Raw genomic sequence first — 26125 nt, 5'->3', positions numbered from 1 at the left:
GTACCCAGAGATAAACACATTTACAAAGACTTTCTCTCTTTTTGGAGTTTGACATGGAGAGCAGAGGCATAAGACTTGCCCAGGAGGATAGCATGACTGTTGATAGGGCCATACTAACTGTAAATAGCCATGGTGACATTTTTTAGTGTAACAGATTGCCCCCTAAAGTGCGAAGCCTGTAGTAGATTAGGGTTTTGTATTATCTAGGAAGGGTGAAGTGCTTTATCATTTCAAGGATTATCTCGTGGAGAGCCTGGTCAGAACCTGCAATTTTCAACACAAAATACATGTATAAGATTATATCATCGCTGAGGTAGGCATTCCCATACTCAGATCAAAATTTTAACTAACAGACTAACTACTCTGATACAGGAATGATCTTGCAGTACATCATAATCATAGACTTTTGTAGACACAGTATGGATGCAGCCATCTGTTTATGATTAGTCTACTAGATAATGAATACAAAACTCCTCGCAGCCTGGATGGTGGGAACTAGATCCAGGGTCTTCATTTCTACTTCCCGAATTGGTACGATTCTAGCCATGCGAATAAATGAGTTGATGTCGAACATGGTAGAAACCACTTGATTACCAGTCGATGATGTAAACTGTTAACAAGTGTGAGAGAGACCACCAGTAATGTCAATGGTTCTCAAAGTACCCAGTACAATCCATGAGATGTGAATGAATGAGTTGATGTCGAACATTTCACGGAATCCTTCGATCGAAAGTCAATGATGTAAACTGTCATCCAAGGCGAGAAACCTGCCATTGATGCATGCAGATTTCAAGGTACTGACGATTTCTAAGTCATCTCTCTAGATAATGTGCTGATGTCGATAGAAAGCGACCCGTTGCAGGCAAGCCCACAACACGAAATCATAGTTCAAGTTGAAGAAATATTGCTGTAAGGACTGACTCAGGGATGGTCAAAATGGATGACAAGTATTTTGCAGATGAAAGTTTTGTTTGCAGACCTCTTGAACACATAACGACACAACAGATGGCTTGGTAACGAATGACTCAAAGTTAATCCCCGGTACCCAGCTGAAGACTTTCAATGTGGTTTGATCAATTGTGAGGCAAAGGATTTCCCAACCCAGGTGAATGAAAAGTGTCGTGTTCAAGAGTGGTAATAAGGTTTCTTCTGAGACAAAGGATAACAAATAGGCTCATTCTTCTCTCTTTTCCCCCACCATTTCTGGCAAGTACCTCTTTATTTTTTACAAGCTTGAGGAGGATAACATATGCTTGATTATAAGCTCATCCTTCGGATGAGTCCAACCTAGTTTTGATTCGAACCCTAGGAAGGAGTGGTTCGTTCCTGTTTGTAATTGAACAGGCCCTTTACTGTGAAATTTTAACGAGCCCAGTATAGGAGAAACTCGGCGTTTTTCAATTTTAGAGAGTCTGAAAAACTTAAGAAGACTCCAGGTCGAACTTTTTCGTAAATTTGTGTCCCCCAAGCCCTAAAAAGTATAAAATAATACCTGGGAGAACCGCTTGATCTTGCGACCAAGGAGTACTTTCATGATTAGTGCCACTGACCTGAAAAGTAAAAAGCGATCAAGGACACGTCGTTTTATTTCCAGTATCGAGTTTGAAATGACAAAAACCCGGCAAGCTTTTCCTGTTTTTACGGTCAGAAAAGGGCTATAAGGGGACTGTCTTTTAATTCCGTTTTAACGAGTGTAAAAGAAACGCTCCGCAATCTTTTCATATTTTAGGAGTCAGAAAAGGGCTTAAAAGATGACTCTGATGTTTTGGTTCGTGAAAAATGACAATTTTCCCTCTAAATCCTTTTGTCCTGCACAAAAACAACACATTACTCATACCTGTTTAAGATAGGCAAAAATACATTGAAAAATATCCTTTCATGGTGAAAAATAAACAAACTTAGCATTCATTCATCCAAAAAACCTATAAAAAGACTTTTTACCATGTCATTTTTACCATTTTACTGTTGAGGTTGAGAAAAGGGCTTTTGGCAAGAAACTTCCCGTGGACATTGTGGAGAATCCGACCGTCAAAATCGAGCGCCGTCTCTTTCAGGTATTCCACAACATCCTCCTCTTCAATTTCATCCATTTAGAATTTCATTTCAAGTTTTAGTTTGATTTTTTAGGGGGTTTAGGGTTTTAGGATATGTTTCTCGGGGTACGCAGGTGCCCCATGGGTGACCTGCGTACCCCGACCTTTTTCGTATATAGGAAAAAGGTCGGGGTACGCAACCCGCCTTCAGACCAGCTACGTACCGCCGCTTTGTGTTCTGAACGCGGGGTGCGTACCCCGTGAAACACGCATTTTGAAACCCCAAACTCCAATTTCAACCAACCAAATTTTATTTAATGGATTCTAACTATTGTTTTTTGGTGTGTAGGGTAGTCACCATGCTAGATTGGAGAGAAAGAGAACACAAGGACGTTGATTTGGCCGCAATAAATCATCAACCTTCTATTGATGTGTTAAAAGCATGCGGTCTATACAAATACTGGGCCATACCTAGCATGAGGGGCCAGGTGGCATTCCTTGAGTGGTTGGTTGAAAGGTGGAACATTCAGGATCAATGCTTCTACATCGGAGAGAATCAGCTCGAGATAGAGTCCTCCGACATATATTTTCTCACTGGCTTGCCTAATAGGGGCGAGCAACTCTCTCTATTCGGGACTAGGCCGGGTGGCCAATCCCTTACTAGTCTCCGGCTAGAGTGGTGCAACAATCAAAACCAGGAGAAGGGGATAGAAATCAAATACATATCCCGACCTGAACTTATGGTGATAGCCTTTACTGTTACCAGACTCTGCGGCGCAGCCGCCTTGCACAATGCCACCGGGTCCCAAATGCGGATGGCGATAGATTGCTACCGAGGCACCATTTTCAACTGGTGTGATGCTGTGTTGGCCAATATGAAGGGCCAACTGACTAGGGCAAAGACCGGACGATTGAAGACCTTTGGATATGGGCCTTTGGTTGTGAGCTTTGCCCTAGAGAGAGTTCCAATGCTGATCCCCCAACATCTTACTGTTCCAGTTGGGGCTCCTCGGAGCCTAAGTTGACGAGATGGGTTGCGGTAATGGCCCAGCATCTTGATGAGGGCGCGACAGTTGTTCGATTTCCTGATGGTTACTTTCACTGGCTAGAGGGCCAGGTCTTTGCTATTCAGGATTTTCCCTATGCCGAAATGGATTTTCGGAATGATCCGGACATGGTTCTTCCACAGGGAGAACAGTGGGATGACAGAGGTACTTCATTTTTCACAAGTTTTTAATTTATCTATTTTTTTTTGTTTTTTTTTTATATATCGTCTCAAAACTGACAGTGGCAAATTTCCAAAATGCAGATGTAGGTCCACGGCGTCCGGCCAATCTCCGGGCTTTTGAGAGAAGAGTACCAGTTGTACCAGCACCAACCCCACAGGATGCGGTCGCAAAGACCTTAGCCGAGTTGGAACAGGATCTAGAGCGTCTGACGGCGGATATACCAGAGACCACCATAGATGACATTCCTATTCGACTTCAGCGCTATGTGGTCGCAGTCCCAGGACCTTTTAGGAGGTTCCTGTGTAGGGTAGCGCGGGCAGTGGTCTCATATAGAGAGCACCATCAGTGATTGGCTAGTCACTTTGTAGACACATATGACATTTTTGGTTTTTTGTACTTATCATTTTTGCCGATCATAAGGTGTTTTTCAACCTATGATCGAAGACGATGTATATTTTTGACACACTCCTATCTATATATATATATCATTATTACCGGCTTATCTTGTTTAACACATGTGATGAAATGTTTTTAAATTTACTTGCATGATTATCGCAAATGTCTGTCCAACATTCGAGAAGCAATTGCATCTGCTAATGTATTTAAAGACCTTGGAATATGCTGATATTCAATGTAATCAAATTCACGTTCCAAGAGACGCACTCTCAAAAACAACCTTAATAACACAGGATTTCTAATGGCATATACTCTATTAAGCTGTAATACAACGAGTTCAGAATCTAACCTCACTATCAAACGTCGAATTCCAAATGAAATAGATTCATACAATAATTCAACCACTGCACTGTATTCTGCAATGTTGTTCGTTGTTTGACCGAGGCTCACCCCATGCATAGAAACTAACTCGTCAGAGGGCGAATAGATAACCCAAGCTGCGGAAGAGATATTCCGTGTACTACGACAAGCACCATCGGCAAATCCAATGTACTTTTGGAGAGGTGTCGACATCTGCAATATCAAGAGTAAAACCAAGATAAGCCAGAATAACGACGAAAAAACACACTTTCTAAGCTAAGCACACTATCTAAACTAACAAACATACTAGCTAGAAAGAAAACCTAACCTAACTAAAAATTCTCCATACCCATCATTTAAGCATAATACCTCTTAAGGTAAAGTCCATTTCTGGGTTTACCCAAAGAGTCCCCATCAAAATCTACCAGCTCATAAGCCCCTTTTGCTAGCTTTTGCTTTACAATGTAGGGTCCATGCCACATAGGAACGAATTTTCCAGCACCTAGCTTATCGTTAGCTTGATCATATAATAGCACTAGGTCTCCCTCCGAAAAACTTCGAGGGGTCACATTTCTATCATACTGAGCTTTCATTCGCTTCGCATGAGTCTCGATTGCCAATGCAGCGTCACGTCGAGTCTCATCTAATTGAGCTAAGTATAATAAATGTTTCTCCTCTTCGGAAGTAGCTGGGAGTAATTCGACAGCCATTTGAAGTGATGGGATTTCGCATTCAATGGGTAACACAGCTTCCAAGCCATAAACTAGCTGGAAAGGAGTGAACCCTGTTGATGTTTTCACTGAAGTTCGGTATGCGCATAGCGCTGAAAATAACATGTTGTGCCAATTCGACCGATGAATGCCAATGATTCGTCGGATCATGATAACCAGAACTTTGTTGATAGACTCAACCAAACCGTTGGCTTGCGGATAATAAGGAGTAGAGCTATCGTGGCGCAAACCAAGCTGGCTTGTAAGCTCAGTCATCATGATGTTTCGAAAATGGCTCCCATGGTCAGTGATGATCGCTTGCGGGACACCAAACCTAGTTATAATGTGATTGAATACGAAAACTGCAGCTGTTTTTCCGCTTGCGTCGAATGTAGGCATCGCCTCGGCCCATTTAGTAAAATAATCAACCGCGAGGATGATATACGCATGCCCCCCGGCCGAGTGAGGGTTACAAGTAATAAAATCGATACCCCATTTGGCGAAAGGACCAACGACAATTATAGGATGGAGAGGAGCAGGTGGTGCGTGCATCTTACGATCAAACACTTGACAGTTGTGGCATTTTCGGACCGCAATGATACAATCTTTAAACATGGACGGCCAGAAATAGCCAGCACGCAACACCTTCTGAGCTGTGGCATACCCAGACATATGACCACCACATGCTCCAGAGTGGCAATCATTCAAAACCCTCTCAGCCTCTTTGTGAGTTAAACAACGTCGAAAAACCGAGTCTGCCCCCCGGCGATAAAGTGTATCTCCAATAATTCTGTATTGCTGGGATTGAAACCGAATTTTTCGACGCTCCGACTTTGTAGCTTCAGGCCGAAAGGTTTGGGTTTGGAGATAGATGATTATATCCCCATACCACGGATCTAAAGTACTGATAAGAAACAAAGATTCATCCGCAATGGACTCCTCTGCCACAGTTTCTGTGTCAGCACGCGGGAAATCACACATCAATTCCGCAAAAACTAAGGATTTCTTAGACTTGGACTTCTCGAACTCCAAGTCGAACTCTTGCAGGATAACGATCCATTTAGAGTACTTGCCCCCTAGCAGTTGTTTAGTCAAAATATAAATCATAGGGTTGCAATCCGAAATAACTGTAGTTTTACGAAGAAGAATGTAGTGACGAAAACGCTGGACAGCTTGAATGGCTGCCAGGGCCAATTTCTCCACATGCGAATATTTTAGCTCAGTGGGGTTTAACGTCCTACTAAGATAATATATCACATGTTCCGTTCCGAATTCATCTTCTTGGACTAACACCATTCCAATAGTGGAATGCGAATCTGCGAGGTATAAGAAGTAGTCCTGGTTGTAGTTGGGAGGATGCAACAACGGTGCATGGGTCAACGCGTGATTAAGTGCATCAAAAGATTGTTGGGCAATCTCGTCCCAAAAGAATTGAGCATTCTGTTTCAACAACCGTGTAAAACCCTTAGTGACCTCGGCGTAGTTTGGAATGAATCGGCGTAAAAAGTTTGCTTTCCCTTGCAAACTTTGGAGTTGGCGCAAACTCGAAGGAGGAGGCAATTTGATGATAGCTTCGACCTTCGAGGGATCGACGCGAATGCCGGCTTTTGAAACAACAAATCCCAGCAATCGACCCGCTTCTATACAGAATACACACTTGTGCGGATTCAACCGGATACGATAATGCCTACACCTCATAAAGATTGCTTGTAAGTGGACAAGGTGATCAGCTCGATGTAAAGAATGAGCAGGCAAATCATCGAGGTACGGTTGCACAATGTGCTTGATGTCATGAAATGCATAAGACACCGCCCGTTGAAAAGTGGCTCCGGCATTCTTAAGCCCAAAAGGTAATTTGCAGTAAGCAAATGTCCCCCATGGACAAATGAATGTCGTTTTTGGTTGATCGGCAGGTAGAATATTGATTTGATTATAGCCCGAAAAACCATCCATAAAGGAAAACATTTCACTTCCGGAACAATCATCAATTATTTGATCGATATAGGGCGTAGGATAGTTGTCTTTTGGACAAGCTCGATTTATATCCCTATAGTCGATACAGATTCTTATTGTTCCTTGTTTCTTGTTAACCGGAACAATATTCGATACCCAATCCGTTAACGGGATTGGATAAATGAAACCTGCTTTCAACAGCTTTTCGACTTCTGCTTTAATCGCAACTTCTTTTTGAGGGTGAATCTGACGCAACCGTTGCCGGACGGGTTTAGTGTCCGGGTAGGTCTTTATTTCATGAACAACAATGGCAGGATCGATTCCTGGCATTTCCTCGTAAGACCAGGCAAACACATCGCGGAATTCTTGGAATAGGTCCTTGTAAGTTTGAATTTCATCTTCTGTACATGAGGCACCTATATGAATGTTTTCCTCAATTCCAGGCTTCACTGAAATGTCAATGGGAATAGTGCGAGAAATATTCCCTAAATTCAACTCTGAATCAGGATGTTTCGTTGGATTCTGAGCGTCTTTGACATATTCAGCGGTAAAAATAGATGAAAAATCATTTTCAAAAGCATCACCCTCAGGTAAAAACGAAGATCTATGATGAAGATCTTCCCATGGTAGATCATCTACACTTAGGATTTCGCGAAGTTGCTCGTCAGATGATACGACTTCGAGAAACGCTTTCCGCCTGACAAAATGGCGACTCCGCTGGGGAATCCATTGATGTGAATTTTTTTTCCTTTGTATGCAACTTTGATCTGAGAAAAGTCATTTATTTTCTGGTTTTTGGCTGTGTGGCTTTGTATTTGGGTGGGCTAGCTTAGGGTTAAATTAGATCTAGTTTTTCTTGGTTTTTCCAGTAGTACGCACCCTCTAAGTATTGCACAGTGCGTACTTGTACGCACTGTTGCTGTGTGCACAGAGCGGGCCCGCACCTGGCTTAACAGGTTGCCTGCGTACCCTGCTTAAAATTAAGAAATTTCCATTTTTTACATTTTTCCTCTTAGGTTTTGCTTTTTCTTAGTTTTTACTGCCCATATCCATTAGTCTCCTGTCAAAGATCTTCACCTGAACTTGTTTCGATAGCATTGAGTGTTTTAGTGGTTTTCATAGAAGTTTAAGCCCTAGGGTTTGATTTTTGAGTAGGTCCTGTAGTGACTTTGGCGGTAGAAGTTGTCAAGCCTTAGATCTCTCTGGTTTTGTCAGCCTTCTTAGGAGTCGAAACTGTCATAAAAGTCTACCTGTGAGAGTAACTTACTTTTGAGTTGTCTCTTTGGCGAATTTCGAAGTGCTTGTTGATTGAGTATTGAATTCCATTTTACAAAAAGAACAAAAAGATTTGAGTTTTGTTTTGACTGGTTTTTTGATTCTGCATTAGCTGGTCCTTGGCTTGATTGTGGTCAAGTAAAACAACCTAGAATCATCCTTGTAGGCTTTTGCCTAGTTAGGTTTGCTTTAGAGTAAATTTCCTTTTGATTTGCTTGTGAGTCAATTTTTCATAGATTTTATAGATTTTGAGATTGATTTTTGTTAAAATAGATTTATATGCTTTATTAAATAAGAAAAATACAAAAACATCTCCTTTGAAAAGTTTTGTTTCAAGTAGCTTTTGGAGTATTTTGAAAGAGAAAGAATTTTTCGTGCACGTAATGAGTGGTCATGTTTGTATGCTTGGAAAGATAAAGAGTTTTATTTCTTTGATTTTCGTTGCCAAGAGAGTTGTTTTTATATAAATTTGCATTCTCTAAACTTTCTTAGCTAAGAATTTCATTGAAAAAGAAAAGTAGTGTAAATCATCCTAAGTGCATCTTTGTAGTGGTTTGAGTCGAGTCTACACACCATTGGTTTCATTTCCGCTACCTTCTGTCTTTAAAGAAAACCATAAAAAATTAACACTTAAAGTAAAATCAACATAGTAACTTTTTCTTTTACTAGGGCTCTGAAGCACCAATATAGATCAGGCTAGTGTCTTGGAGTAGGAGAGTAATTAACTCTCCAAGACAGCAAAACCAAACAAGTAGCTTATCTTGTGGTAGGATAAATCCAACTGTTGCATTTATACTCTGGGAAAGCTCCTCTTAAAGGAGAAGCACGAGCTCGTGTCCGAACCAGTGAGGGGATCAATCCTCCCTCGTTGGGAATGACGCCAGACACGCACGTATTACAAACGGTAAACCTTGGATTAACCATTGTCGAGGAGCCAGGGGTCACTTATCGGTAAACCTTGGATTGTTGTCAAGGAGCCGGTAAGGGGATTGAGCTTGATACTCTGCCCTTGCGTGCTGTCGGAGTTTAGACTGTTCCCCCAGGTGTATTTGCCGCTGTTGGTAACCTTAGTGGCCATAATCTTAGGATTCTACCCAAGGTGACGGTGGAGGGAAGATCCCACTGTACCTGGAGCAGACGTCGGCTAGACTCACTTGGATTTTCCGGGGGGTTCACTTCACTCGAGACGGTTAAAGTGGAGGAACTTGTGCCGGTCTATTCATTAAGCAGGTTGTCGGGGTAACTGTTCCACCCTCCATTTCTGTACTGAATTCGGCGATGTTGGGTTTCATCTCCAACTAGTGTTTTCGGTCCGGAAGGCTACTGTTTGTGCATGGTTTGATGCCCTAGATTCTTTAGGCGTGTGATTCAAATTTGTTTGGTTCTTTAGCGACTTTAGGTGGTTTGATTTGAGATTTTACTTTGTTTTCGTGTGTAGTAGTTAAAAGTTTCTAGCTGTGGCGGAATTACCGAGACAGTCCCGTAGACTTCGGGGCAAGTCACCTGAGATTGTTACCGGAACTGATTTGTTGAGGAAACTCCGTAGATCACGGGGTGGACCTCCTGAAGACGTCCCGGGTCAGTACGAAGGATTGAAGGTCCTTGTAACTCCTCCTAGTGGTAGTAGAGTAGGATCACCTGAAGAAGGAGAGTCTTCCTTGGTAGTCCATCCAGATTACCAAAGTCTAGAGACAGGTTATAATCCCGAAGCTGTTACAGTTTCCGAGCTTGCTGGTAGTTTTTCATCTACTAGTGATTTAGGTGAGGAACCTGAAATATCTGAGCCTGTTACTCCAACTTCTAGTGTTCCAGATTCACCAAGAGTAGAACGAGTTATCACCGAAAATCTTCCTACTGGTTTGATTGCTATTGAAGAACTTGCTCCAGAGGAAGAAATAGGCATCTCTAACCTTGAAGATCATTTTACTATTGATCTAAGGGAGCGTGAATCTATCTTTTACAGTCCTCCTAGAAGGTTGATGATTTATTGCGGCCAAATCAACGTCCTCGTGTTCTCTTTCTCTCCAATCTAGCATGGTGACTGCCCTACACACCAAAAAACAATAGTTAGAATCCATTAAATAAAATTTGGTTGGTTGAAATTGGAGAGCAGAGGCATAAGACTTGCCCAGGAGGATAGCATGACTGTTGATAGGGCCATACTAACTGTAAATAGCCATGGTGACATTTTTTAGTGTAACACTCATGAATCATGGAAAGAAAGTTATGTAAGTGCTCAGTCCAGGCCACTTCGCCTTCACCATCATACATGTGAGTGGAGAAGAGATCGAAAAGCTTCCCTGAGATGGAGACATCTTCACGATTCGAAAAACACCTAGGGGGAAGAAGAGTGCAAGACTCCATGAAAGATATGCAAAGGTTCAAAACTGGATTGGAGGGCACAGCTTGTCATCAGGCCCTCCTTCTAGCACTAGAAATTTTAACAGTGCTGGACTCGCCAACATGTCAAGGGGATCTCCCCGATAAGAATTCCCAATTAGACCTCACACTGTTTGGTGTAGGAGTCTCAGCAATGGGTCATAAGGTAATGCCTTGACGACGATGTCGCACAGAGGCAAGTAAGATAACTCTATCAGTAGTAAGGATGTGACTAATGTAGTCAGTCAAGGAAGGTGTATGAGAGGTTCTAACACTTCAAAGGGGGAAGGAGGTGAAGGTGAGTTCCAAGTTGAAAGGGATCAGTCCCAAATCGGCTAGGAACACACAACACAAAAGGAAATGCATAGCGTATGGTGGAGCAGTCCACTCGGATGCGGCAGTCACATCATACAAGGTAAGATAACACATACAGCACTCACAGATCAATCCAAGATGAGTGCAATGGTTGTTACAACAAGGTTCATGTGAAAGCTCTGTCTGATGTCTAGCGGAGAAGTCGACACAGACAGTGATAGCATTAACAACATATACAACACATTAACAACAAGATTCATATAATTGCATGTGAATTAGTTCATACACAAGTACGTAAGTTAAACAACATATATCATTAAGGCAACCATATAATCCAACTACAGTAGCGACATATGCATGAAAATGTGTTGGCTCTTGTTATATAAAGAAGTGTAAGTCACAATCATACAATACATCCATGTAAACCTGCTAACCCCAATAGTGGAACGTTACAGCCACATCTGCCTGCTCCTCCAAAGAGATGTACTAGCTTTGTGCAGTGGAGAATCCAAGGCGCATTACAATAATGTCCAAACCTTATTCAAGATAGTCTTAGTAGAAGCTTGGCTGACCAAACAATTAGTTATGAGGGACTATGTATAGCAAAGGGTGGGGTGACCCTTGACATTCCCCTTTGTGACAATTCAACTACCCTCATGACTCTTCACCTACTCTATGATTGTTTCATCTAACTATTGACACTTGACTTACACTTGACATGACTCATCATTACAATGCACATGTACTCATGTGAGACAACATGTCTTGAGAAAGCCTTGCAAGACATCACTCACACTCGGTTTGCTGTGATGAGACCAAGTCTTTGACATGCTTGTGAGGGTGAAGGTGGTGAGCTGATGCCAAGCTTGGTCATCCGTGATGGTATGCATGCACCTCATGGTGACATCTTGCTAAAGCGAACTCTTGTCTCCAGCTCAACTAGTTCATTGGTTCAACTCCTTCATCGAAATCGTCTGCTAACATGTGAATTGTCTTCTAGGGTGCACCTGAAACGACAACACACTAATGCATAGTGTCCATGTTGATCTTCAAGTGTGTGTTGGTGTTCATGCACATCAACTTGCCGAAGTACATGTTCAGCCCCAGTTGGACTTGCTTCTTATCTTTGTCTTGATGAGTGTGTTGAATGGGTTGGATTGCATGCATGCGCTCAATGACATGCATTTTGTTGAATCCCTTGCATGCAATCAACAACACTACTCACCATGTTTGCTCCATGTCAGCTGATGGGATGGATCTTTAACTTGTACAGGAACAGTTTCATCTGTGAGTGCATGTTGCACCCATTACTGTTCCTGATCCTGCTGCAACTAATTCGTCTACCTATGCAACTTCATGTTCTTCCTTGAGTTGCTACTTAGGCACATGCAACTCCTTCTTCATTCCATTCCTTGTATTCACGTGACCTTCATGTCACGTCGTCACCTCATAGCCTGAGTCTCCAAATTTTCTTTCATTATCAGTGGACCTACTTGATCTTGTAACTTTGTTACGCATCTGTGTTATCAACAACCTTCCTCTTGCATTTGATGCGTTCGTTGTGTTTGCTACATTTGTTGCGTTCGCTTCATTCGGTATGTTCCCTTCAGTTTTTCTCCATGATGCTACTTGATGTCCTTGTCTACGAACAACTTGATGTCTTCGTGAGTAGGCAAACTCATAGACACTTGATCGATTACATCCCCAAGTGTGCTCTGAACGGTGTCTTCATCTCTGCTATCCTAGAAACCATTGTACCTATACGATTGAGATGCAGATGAACACCTACAATACCTGGAGACATGGCAACGCTCATAGCAAGAAATTTGTTAGTCGAAAACCAAAATGAACATGAGAACTCACTTGCAACATACCTAGGTGAATGATCATGAAGGTTGCGCAATTTCGGCTAGGAGGTCAAGAGACCGACTGCCAAGACTGCTCAAGGCATAGTCTCGGTTGCTGGGAGACTAGTTTACTATTGGAACTGCACAATGCACAGTCCATTCTGGGTGCTGACTATTGGGATTGTGCAATGCGAAATTCCAACTGGGAAGGACTACTGGCCTAGGGACAGATTTGCGCAATTTCTTGGGCCAAGAAGCCACTGTCCTCCTGAAATGTGAAAAACAGTCCTAGAGGCCAGTGCTAGGTAGGAATGCACAAATATGGAAAGGAAGGTGAGCCTTCCCTCCCCAGATTGTGCAATGCAGCCTTGGTAAAGGCAAAGTCTGGGCCAAGGTTGGCCCGGCTCGTCGATGGGCAACTGAAAGCAAATTAAGACAATAAATGCATGTTGACACTAAGTGATAGCATAAGTGATTAACAGTGCATGCAAAACATGAATGAAATATTCAGCAAATAGATCAACATGTATGTTTGTGAGGCATTTCACCGGTTGGGTGAATGTTCGTGCAAAATAGTTTCATGCATGTGACAGCAGTGAGATAGCAACAAAAACTAAAATAGAGCTAGGATAAGCTAGCATACATGTAAATGACATAAAACGCTCAAAGAAATCAAGCAAATAGTACTCCCACAAGCAAAACACAAAAAGCGATAGAAATTTAGCACAAGGCATGGGAAGCGGGCTTACCCCAACACAGCTGAGATGAATGTGCCGACTGCTCCTAAATGTGATGTGGGATGTCAAAGTTGCAAGGTTGATGTGAGGAATAAGCTCTGCAGCATCCGGTTGATGAGTTTTGATAACATTGAGGTTGTGACACGCATGCCACGAATCTAGGGGAAGTGACACTTGGTGGGAGGTTTCAGAATTGTTCCTTGCATGTAACCTCCAACTGCTAAACATAGATCCCTGAAACAAGGGATGCCTTTGCATGCTGCCTAGGGAGAAGCAGCCCATGCATGCAAGTCTATGTTGCTCAGTCCCAGAGGGAACGAGTCAACTCAGCAACACATGCAAGAGACTGCTCGACTACTGGAGAAAAATGTGCATTTTTGGTTGGGAGCTGGGCTAGCTGCCCAGGAGATTTGCGCAATTTCTAGGTAGAGCAGCTGACTACTACCCATACTTGCGCAAATCCTAGGTTGAACAGCCTGTTGCTGGGAAAATTTGCGCAAATCCTGCTGGGAGGGTTGGCTGGCACGATTACGCAATCCTGGAGCTGAGCAAGCTATTAGAGAGAAATGCGCAATTGTTGGAGGGAAGGTTGTTTGCCCTCTAGAAATGCACAATTTTCAAGGGGAATTTTCTTAGCCTACAACTGGACCAAGTCCAGGTGAGCAGCCTTTGAAGGGAATGGATCAACTATGATTGACAAGCTGCCTTTGTGCGTGGAAAACACTGAATCTTGAGTACTTGATGAAGCAAGACAAAGTGTTGTGTAAGGTTGGTATGGAGGCTCCAAAATGGGCTAAGGAAAAACATTAGAGGGTGGTTGTAACCACTACAACATATACTTAGAGCCTTTTTCAATACCTCACACCAAAACAACACTTAGAATGTGTGGTATTCTTAGAAGGGATCAAGTAACCATTATTCCACTCAAAATTATTTCTAATACCATGATATGGACCCTTGGTGTTCTTTAACCTTAATTTTTCATCCCATACATGCTCTTTATCTTGTGAAATTGTGTGCATATGTATACGCTCCTTTTGTTCTGTGTACCCGCTTGTATATGCTACTTGGACTAGGTGAAATGGTGTATACAACTTAAAACATTATTTTTCTTCACTTGCTTGATTCTGATTTGTAATATTTTGTTCCGTTATCCTGCTCTTTTGTGCCATTACTCTGTTACCTATGAATAGACCTCTTACAATGTGAGTTGCCATCATACATCATTTCTGAACTGATTCCTTTGAACTTCCCTGCATTTTTTCACATATGTAAACACAAATGACATGCATTATGTCACATCCTATTTATATCTTTGTCAAGTAGTCCATTCATCAAATAGGTTGTCATTAAAAACAACTCATCACGTAAGTTGCTTACAAAGGACAACACTAACACAATCTCCCTGTATCAAACCTTTGACCATTATTTTGTTCCATCATTCTGTCACCTCTGATATTTCATGTAGATTCATCTAGTTACCGTATACAAGTGATTTGCCATCAAGGACAACACATGCATCATAATACCAACATCCTCTAGAAGAGGACTTCAGCTTCTTTCCAAATTTGGAAGAGTTCCAGAAACTGTACTAAGCATTCCAGTGTTGCTGGTCATTCTTAAACCACTGTCTATTGAGACATCGAGTTCTCCCACCTTATTCCTTCATTTGAGAGAGCACATTCAGCCTTTTTCTATCATGAATTATTGTCCACTTCAATGGTTCCCTTTTCCTTCAATTTTTGAGTAAATGGTCAGATACCTCCACGCTCAACCCCACCACCACCCAACTCAAAATCACGTTGTCCTAAAATCTCTAGCTTATAGAGTTACTCACATCTTTGTCCCTCAACATCTAAACAAAGAATGTTCCCATCTCATTAAAGTGCTCCAATTAAATAACTACTCTCCCTCCAATATCAATAAAACTTTACTAGTTTTCCTCTAACTTGAAATGAAGAACACCATATATGATTCTCCATTCATAGGTAAAATTTCTCTTCCTTATATTCATTGTTAAATTAGCCAAAATGAATACCAAAATTCTCTTTAAGATTCAAAAATAAATCAAATGGTTATTCAAAAGCATAAAACATGGATATGATCCATTTCTCTCCCAAGATGTCTAATAAATTCCTTTCTCTTGTGGCAAATCCTGCACTAGTATATTAGTCCAAATTCACCTCAAGGAGCATATTGTTCACACCTTTCATAAATGCATCTATAAATCAATGATCATTGTGCACTCTCATAACACTAAAAATTTAATGTGTTTTGACAAAACCAAACCTTACCATTTACTCCTCATTACTCATGTCACATTATCAAAAATCCTTAGAAATTATTAAATACCCTAACAATTTTAATTTAAAATATAGCTATATTCTTAGGTGGTGTTGGAAGTCAATAATCTACAAAATTATCTTATAATTTCTCTCATCTCAATTCTAACATTCTTTTTAAGTATATTATTTTTTTATCTAAACACTCACATATTATATCCCCACTTTTGTATTTATTCCTTAACTAATTATAATCCTATTTATTTTTACTTTAATAATCCACCCCTTTTTAATTATGGGAGATATTAATTTTCAATTATATATATGACCTTGTTTTTATAATTTTTCTTTAATGTGTGACTTACCTCATTTTGTTCTTATTGTGTGCTTTCTCCCGTAGAGTTTTATTTTATTCATTTAACTCATTTATTTTTAGTTAAATTGATATAGTCTACCATATTTTTATATTATTACTATATTACTTATTTATAATTCTTCTTTCTATATTACAAATAACTATTTTTTACCTTCAAACCTACAAATTCCTTATTTTGACTTTATCTTCTCTATTTATAAAAGATATCCCCTTAATGATAGTCGATAAAGCATCCACTCAAAACATTGAGATCATTCTAATCATTGATACACATTATACTCCAAAAGTCCCTACTACTTTGATGATAAACTGTGGAAATTTGCATTCTCAAAAAATGGCTCTTGGGAGATTTCAAGGAAAACATGTTGATCTCCTTTCTTATTATTTTGAGTAGATACAAAATAGTCCATTTGTAGATGTTTAAAATTTAACATTGACTATATGAAGAGAGTAATGTAAAAAAAGGCATTGTAGAATTGTTAGTAAAGACATCAAAACTAATATAAGGTGCATAATACATGCATATAAGGTATTTTGGATAGGCGAAGCTATATAAGGTATTTTTGATAGGTATAGGAAACAACCAACATGTCCAAGACATAGGTGCATGGGATAAATGCAAGTCATATGTAGTCTCTTTCAACTTTACAAGAATGTATTTAAGGGAATACTCAATAGGATTTTAGGTCTTGGATAAGGTTGATTCTTATATGTTGGTATTTTTTTAACAAGAAAAAGTCTTGAAAGATAATGGTCATATTTCTAAAACAAAAAAAATGTATGTGTTTATAATTCCTTGGTATGGCATACTAAATTAGAGATGTGTGTCTTATGTGTATGTTTGACATGTCCAATAAAATAATACCATAGATAACTTATTATGGTCTATATTATGACGCATCTCATGGCAGAACTCGAATTCATCCCATAATCACAAGACCTCTTTTTATATCCTTCAAACTTTCATATGTACACTTTTAATCTTTTGCATTGTTAAGTTACTACTCTAATCTAATAATAGTGTAGGTACTAAAAAAATATGTTTCCTAAGTTTTTTCTTCAAGTGGGATATCGTTTCAAAGTAGTAAGAATCATATTTATGGGACCTTAAGTTGTGTGCATGCATCGAACATAGAACTTGAGGTGTTAAGAAATATAGCTTGAGGGAACAACTCAAATTCATACCATAATCACAAGACCTCTTGTTATATGCTTAACATTTTCATATGTATGATTTTAATATTGTGCATTTGTGAAGTTACTACTCTAATATAACATGCACTGAACATAGCACTTGAGGTGTTGAGAAATATTGCTTGATCAAGAGCTTCTTGCATATTTTAGGTGTGAACATGTGAAAATTAATTTGAGACAACTTCTAGTAACCAATTAGTAAAAGTGGGAAATAATTCACATGTAATTCCACTTAAATAAATACAAGTGAAAGTCAAATTTCTTATATTTTCATAATCTTAGAAATCTAAATGAAATACTCTAGAGATTTTAGAATATTAGTGAGTTAGATTTTTTCTAATATTATTCACACACCTCATTATTGAGATAAAGTGGGTGTTAGGCTTAAGAAGATAAGTTGATAGTATTTGAGAGTTTATTTGCTAATATTTGGAAAATTAGTTGCTAGGATTGAGGAGATTAGATACCTCACTCAAAGCATAAATAGGACAAGATGGGAGAATTTAATATACACATCTTTGTACACCAAAAAGACTCAAGATCAAGAGAGATCAATGGAGCATATTCAAAGCACAAAAGAGGAGATGAGGTCAAGAAGCTAGCCAAAGTTAGACTCATCTCAATAAGTGCATATCTATTTTATTGTGTATACAATACAATTGTTAATTTAACAATTTGTGGAGGCTTCCATCTAAGATTGGAATATTTAAAGGAAAATTTTATTTGATGGTATAATTATTGATGTATAATGTTTACGATTTTACTATTCATTTTAAGCTATATGTGTGATTGTTTCATGTTTAGAAATATTTATTTAAATGATTAAATAATCTTAGATCGGATTTATTTAATTAAGAGAAACATGAGAGAATAGTCAGTTAGGGCTTAAAAATTTACATGGTATCAAAGCAAGGTCTCTAATTGAGATCATTGAGGACTTGCAATAGTAGATCAACCGTAAGAATTAAAGACAAGTAGTTAGAGGGTTTCATTATTGTTGCTTAAAGGGCTAAGAATTCTTGCAAGACAATTTTTTTGTTTTATATTCAGATTTGGGAGTTTGTGCAAGAGAACATAGACATGGAATTAGCCAACCTTGGATATGAGGATAGATTAGATGATGCCTACAACTTTTTTCGAAGGAAAGATACAATGACATTTATATTGGAAGAGAATGATCTCTAGCATGTTGTTAAGGATGTTGTACCTCCACCTACATATCCATAATAGATGGAAAAACATAAGAAAAAGAAAGTGAAGGAAAGTGGATGATCTTTGATGTTGTGAAGGATCACCTACTTCCTCACATATATAAGAAGACAATGGAAAAGGAGATGTCCAATGTCTTGGTTAGCCTCTACTAGAGAGATAAAATTAACAAAAGATTATATTGCAAAACAAAATCAAATTTGTAAAGATGACCAAATCAAACATTGCTATCAGTTACTTGATCAAGATCACACATATTCTTGATCAACTTGTAGAAATTAGAGAGAAGGTTTCAAATGAAAAGTTGGTGAACATGGCACTAAATGGATTCCCAACCTCATCATAACCATTTGTCAAAGTTATAATTTTTATTTTGGAGAAACTTCCTAACTTCAAGAAATTGTGGGATGATTGTATCCACTGTCATTCTCAAAGACAGTCAAAGACCAACAAGAAGGGTGATGATGACAACCTAACCCTAATTGGTCAAACCAATAAGGGGTAAGATCAATGATCTAGCAAGGGTGATGTTGGAAACCTAATCCGCTAAGGGTTGGTGTGGAATGTGAAGAGTCATTGGGGTCCAAAATACCAATTGGTATATGAAGACCAAGGGTCACAAGGAAATATATAAATATGTAAATATTTGTGAATAAATGCAATTCACATTTATCATTCACATCTGGTCCATTCCATTTGTGTTGTTTAACATGGTATTAGAGTGGGCTAATTTTTTGGCCCTACTCCAATTTGAGCTATTGGTTTTGTGGTATGCTAATATGTTCTAATTACTTGCTTATTTTAAGAGGGTTTATTCATTTTGTTACCTCTCGAAATTTGATGTAACACCCCTTCCTTCTAAAACCTGCTCATGATTCTAACTTTTTAGATGTGTTTATTCGTCCGCTCAGACCATTGCACCTAATCATCTATCTTCCTAGAGTTATGTTATTCTCTTGTTTCTCTGTGATTATTTTATTCCAAGCATGTGCTTTTGCTACTGTGTCAAAAATTTTCTATTCTAAGTCGATCATTATGTTGGTTCATTAAACAGTGTTGAAGCACATCTTGTTGTGAGCCGAATGTCATTGAAGCATTGGATTGGAGTGTCATATAGCTCCTATGAGTGGATTAATTATGTGCGTTTGAGTCTTGAATACCGTATTTTTGTTGTGTGTATGAGTTGTGAATATGTGTTGGTCATTCTTATGGAATGTTCGAGGGGTTACAAAATAATTGGTGTTGTAATCAATTTAATAGTAATGCATGTATGCATAGAAAGAAGTATAGTTGCGCATTTCCTTGCCTCATTCTACACTATAACATCCCTATCTTCCCTTGAATTTGATGCTTGGAATTCCCTCTTGTCTACATATCCATAGTTACATATTGTTGTCTCCAGAAATTTCTTTTTTGTGCATTTCTTTGTCATTTACTTGGCTCGATAGAGATTATTGGCATTAAACACTTACACATCCACCTATCTGGCCTTTACAACTCTGCTTAGGAGTCAGTTAGGGCTTAGAAATTTACATGGTATCAAAGCAAGGTCTCTAATTGAGATCCTTGAGGACTTGCAGTAGTAGATCAACTATAAGAATTAAAGACGAGTAGTTAGAGGGTTTCATTATTGTTGCTTAGAGGGCTAAGAATTCTTGCAAGACAATTTTTTTGTTTTATCTTCAGATTTGGGAGTTTGTGCAAGAGAACATAGAGATGGAATCAGCCAACCTTGGATATGAGGACAGATTGGATGATGCCTACAGCTTTTTTTGAAGGAAAGATACAACGACATTTATATTGGAAGAGAATGATCTCTAGCATGTTGTTAAGGATGTTGTACCTCCACCTACATATCCATAATAGATGGAAAAACATAAGAAAAAGAAAGTGAAGGAAAGTGGTTGATCTTTGATGTTGTGAAGGATCACCTACTTCCTCACATATATAAGAAGACAATGGAAAAGGAGATGTCCAATGTCTTGGTTAGCCTCTACTAGAGAGATAAAATTAACAAAAAGATTATATTGCAAAACAAAATCAAATTTGTAAAGATGACCAGATCAAACATTGTTATTAGTTACTTGATCAAGATCACACATATTCTTGATCAACTTGTAGAAATTGGAGAGAAGGTTTCAAATGAAAAGTTGGTGAACATGGCACTAAATGGATTCCCAACCTCATCAGAACCATTTTATCAAAGTTATTTTTATTTTGGAGAAACTTCCTAACTTCAAGAAATTGTGGGATGATTGTATCCACTGTCATTCTCAAAGACAGTCAAAGACCAACAAGAAGGGTGATGATGACAACCTAACCCTAATTGGTCAAACCAATAAGGGGTAAGATCAATGATCTAGCAAGGGTGATGTTGGAAACCTAATCCGCTAAGGGTTGGTGTGGAATGTGAAGAGTCATTGGGGTCCAAAAGACTAATTGGTATATGAAGACCAAGGGTCAAAAGGAAATATATAAATATGTAAATATTTTTGAATAAATGCAATTCACATTTATCTTTCACATCTGGTCCATTCCATTTGTTTTGTTTAACATGGTATTAGAGTGGGCCGATTTATTGTCCCTACTCCAATTTGAGCTATTGGTTTTGTGGTATGCTAATATGTTCTAATTACTTGCTTATTTTAAGAGGGTTTATTCATTTTGTTACCTCTCGCAATTTGAAGTAACACCCCTTCCTTCTCAAACCTGCTCATGATTCTAAATTTTTAGATGTGTTTATTCGTCCACTCAGACCATTGCACCTAATCATCTATCTTCCTAGAGTTATGTTATTCTCTTGTTTCTCTGTGATTATTTTATTCCAAGCATGTGCTTTTGCTACTGTGTCAAAAATTTTCTATTCTAAGCCGATCATTATGTTGGTTCGTTAAACAGTGTTGAAGCACAACTTCTTGTGAGCCGAATGTCATTGAAGCGTAGGATTGGAGTGTCATATAGCTCCTACGATTGGATTAATTATGTGCGTTTGAGTCTTGAATACCGTATTTTTGTTGTGTGTATGAGTGGTGAATATGTGTTGGTCATTCTTATGGAATGTTAGAGGGGTTACAAAATAATTGGTGTTATAATCAATTTAATATTAATGCATGTATGCATAGAAAGAAGTATAGTTGTGCATTTCCTTGCCTCATTCTACACTGTAACATCCCTATCTTCCCTTGAAGTTGATGCTTGGAATTCCCTCTTGTCTCCAGATCCATAGTTACATATTGTTGTCTCCAGAAATTTCTTTTTTGTGCATTTCTTTGTCATTTACTTGGCTCAGTAGAGAATATTGGCATTAAACGCTTACACATCCACTTGTCTGGCCTTTACAACTCTGCTTAGGAGTCTGTGGTTCATTAATATCGGTGTTTATTGTGTAGATTCATTACGTGCATTGGTTTATATGTCCACTCATTATTGTAATATGTGAAGGAGGAAAGGAAGTATGCTTGGCAAAATCGTTGGTATCAAAAGCATGAGGGATGGTATATTTCTAGTTTGCATTCAAATTTCATTTCCTATATTTCTAGTGGGAATTCAAACTGTTTCACTATCTGTAGTGTGTGAACCCCCGCCTCATTGTTTTCACTATCGGTATTTCTATTATCTTTGTCCATCTCTGCAAGATCGGCACCTATGATCTTTGTCCATTTCAAGTTTTGGAGCTCTACATCAAAATTAGCTCATATCAGTCACTTTACGTAGAAGTAAACTATTGTGCACATAAATATTAGTCTATAGAAGAAGAGAATTTAAAAGGTTGTGTTTTTTTTGGATGTCGTATATGTGCAAACCTGAGAAGTTAGCTATCAACATTTGTTGAAATATCTGCAATTGAGATCTCAGCATGGTTTGGTAATGCTGAGACCAGAACTAGTAATGCAGTCAGTGTGTCAACTGGTGGTTGAACTACACTAAGTTTACTATTGATAGTCACTAGTGTTTATTCATTTGGTTTTTTATTGTTCATATGTGTTATAAAATACTAGTAGAAAGTGTAATCCATTTTTTCTTTATGCTTGTGCATATTATATATCCCCCTAAATATACATTGTTAATCATTTATATTGTTAAAGTATGGTCTATATGTTGGTTCATATTTGAGGATTCATTGATTGCGCTAAATATATGTTAGTTTGTGCTTAATAAACAGTGTTGAATTGGTATGTGTATTGAGATTTAAAGTGTGTTCTTCCTTAATTAGATTGGTTTGTTGTTTGCTATAAAAGTATTTTAAACATCTATTTTATGCTACTAAGATCATTACAATAACAAAAAGATAGTGAGAGTAAGGTTTTGATTGTGGTGGAGATTGAAAAATCTTTGGAACCATTGCCATTTTCATCTAATAGTTATTTTCTAAATTGTTTTAATTGGTGATGTATTAGAGTCATTAAATATCCTTATTCATTCCACTGTTGATGATATGGTTAAAATCAACAAGGATATTATGTCTATTATTAGAACTTGTTTTCAAAATGCACAAGAGAATATAGAGTTTTTGCAGCTTGAGTCACAGTTACAGTGAGATGAGCTACAACAGTATAGTCATCATTCTGAACTTGTTTTGGTTCAAAACAGTCCTTTGTTTTACTTTGATATACACTCTCATCAGCTACCAAAAACTAATCAAGTCATTGAAAGAGAATATTTTCATGTAGATGCAGAAATTCAACCTTGACTTCCCAAGCCCATCATCAAACGATAGGAAGAGCTTTTCAAAAACAAGCAAAAAATAAGTCTTGGATATGACAAGGAGGTTTCTTTTCATATTCCAGACTACTCCAAGCTCATTCAATTTCAAAGTATTGGGTTTCTTCAAGACAACTCAATTTCATTTGTTCCTCTTCTACATTCATAGCATATTGTCAAATGCCAACATTGTTATAAGGTTGGACATGTAAAAGATCATTGTTTTGATCTTCACCCTTGTAAGCATTGTGGTTAACACACTCATCATTCAAATAAATTCTTCAGAAACAAGAATCCTGCAAGAACAGAGAATCATCTTGGATGGATTGCTTCTTAGCAATGGGCTTCAATAGCTAAGAGGGTATTTTGCTCATACCACAGGATTTGTTCAAGAGTATTGAAAAGTATTACAATTGAGATCTCTTCATCTTCTCACCTTGTATCTGACAATGGGAATTGATGGTCATCTACAAGTTTCAAATATGCATCAAGCCAGCCTGAGCCACAATATCCAAAAACATGGAAGCCCCTAAGAATGCCTTTGGTTGGTGGCCTTCCTTAAACCACTGCAAGTAGAAGTCCTCCATTTTCTAGGTTGAAGGTCTTCCTCTTCAAATAATTAAGGATCACTTCCTCTAGAAGAAGACTTCATATTATTTCCATATTTGGAAGAGTTCTGGGAATCACACTGAACTTTCCAGGTCAAGGCCCAAAGGTCTCCATTTTCATAAAAATTGGGAGTGCTTCCTCTAGTAGAGGACTTCAGCTTCTTTATAGATTTGGAAGAGTTCCAGGAACTGCATTGAGTTCCAGTGTTGGTGGTTATCCTTAACCACCACCCTCGATTGAGACCTATAGTGCTCCCACCTTATACCTTCATTTGAGAGAGCACATTCAGCCTATTTCTTTCATGCATTATTATATTTTTGTATTATAGCTTTCTTCTTGGACTCATATATAACCCTTTATATTGGGGGGGAATGTTGGACACCTAATTTGTTAAGGGTTAGTGCGGAATGTGAAGATTCATTGGACTCCAAGAGACCACTTGGTATATGAAGACCATGGGTCACAAGGAAATGTATAAATAATATAATATTTTTGAATAAATGCAATTCACTTTCATCTTTCACATCTGGTCCGTTCCATGTGTGTTGTTTAACAGGTGAGGGAAAGAGTAAGGAGTTGGCCTCACAGCGAGGGAAGAAAGACTTGAGTAAAATCAAGTGTTCCATTTGTCATAAATTTGGTCATAATGCATCATATTGTCCGAAGAAGAAGGGTAAGGGAAAGCAGTAGTGGAAGCAGGTAGCAGCCTTTGCAAAAACTCAAATGAATGAGTTCTCTACCCATTTTTAGAAATATTTCTTAATGGTATTTGTCCTCTCTACCAATACATTTACAAGGAACATTTGGTACATGGAAAATGGAGCATCTAAGTACATTACATGAGTTGTAGAGTTATTTTAAGCAGGACTCAAGATTCCAACTTCAACTTTTTGATGATGCCAAGTGTCTAGTAGCAATACATGGTACAATTCCCTTCTATCTTAAATGAGGTAACTCTTTAGACTATGATGATGTCTTTTTTATTCTAGGTCTCAAGAAAAATTTTGTTTCAATTTCAATTATGGAGGATAATGGTAATTGTTACAAATTAATTCATGGAGAAATTACGTACACAAAATATTTTAGAAACAAAAATACATAAATGCATAAAAATAAAGAGACATTGTGGTTCACCCAATTTGGGTTACGTCCATGGAGAAACAATCATCCCTTCCTTAATATTATCAAGCAAAATGAAGAGATACAACCTATAGCATATTTGTTGCATGTTCTTCTTTTCTCTCACAAAGTCTCCTCTCTCTTTCTAGCTTAGAATCATAATACACATCAGTAATTTAAAATTCCCTCATATATTTCCTTCAAGGGAAAAAAAACCAAATTAACATAACTTCTAGTGTCAGATAGTTGGCCTAATGAACAAACTAGATTGACTACAAAATTACAATATTTTACAAAGAAATTTTTCATTTACTTTTAGCTTCAGGGGCACTACCCCCAAACCCCTACCAGGGGGGCTCATAAAATTTGTCATCACCCCCCGTGGACCCCACCTGACGGTGATTAAATGGGAGGCATTGCCACCCGTGGACCCCCCTAATGGCGATTAAATGTGCAGCATTTCCACCTATGGACCCCCTTGATGGTGATTAAATGGGTGGCATTGCCACCCCGTTAGGAACAGGGATCCAACGCAGTTGAAATAAAAAGCCTCTGAACAATTAGGAAAATAATTAGGCTCCACACCCAACAATTTACTTGGTATAGTTCAAGAAACAATAGGTCCTTATCTAAATAAAGAAATCTAATCTAGAAGTAGCACAAGTGATAGGGTTTAGGGAAGGAAACTTATACAAATTACATGTGAACCTATTCAAGCCCTAGTTCATAACAGAAACAACTTGAGTGAGTTATGGCACAAGAGAACGCGGCACCTACGTTATAGATCATCGCCTATTCTAAAGGAGATAGTCACAATTCTTCCAAAATTCATCATTAAACAACAAGGAATATCAGAGGTGTGTGATTGAAAATCATGCTAAGGCTACCTTCCCAAGTATTGAGCATAGGTTTAAGGAAATCATAGACATGTTTTATTCAATTGTATTGATGTTAGTAGCATCAATCACAAGGACCTTGTATTGTGTTTCCTTTATTAATGATTTCTCTCACAAAATGTGGATTTATTTCTTAAAGACCAAGGATGAGACCTTAAGCAGTTTTGAGGTGTTCAAACCTCTTGTTTAGAACCAAAGAGGGAAGAATATCAAAGTTTTGATATCAAACAATCTGGGTTACTATATCTTTAATGAGGCCAAGGATTTCTACAAGGAGGTGGAAATCAAGAAAAAAGTAATTGTTCTATACAACCCATTGAAGAATGGGGTTTTTGAGTGAGATAATTGATCCATAATAGGGTTTGTTAAGGCCATGATTCATGACCTAAACTTGTCGATGTTTCTTTTGGAATAAGCATGCAACACAACAGTCTACATCTAAAACAAGTGTTCTCATAGGATATTGGGGAATAAGACACCAAAGGATAAATTCAATGATGTGAAG

Source organism: Pinus tabuliformis, chromosome 5_2 (assembly GCF_031772625.1).
Source record: "Pinus tabuliformis cultivar Carrire ecotype Pingquan chromosome 5_2, CPIR1, whole genome shotgun sequence".
Lineage (NCBI taxonomy): Eukaryota > Viridiplantae > Streptophyta > Pinopsida > Pinales > Pinaceae > Pinus > Pinus tabuliformis.
This window is presented reverse-complemented; position numbering follows the sequence as displayed.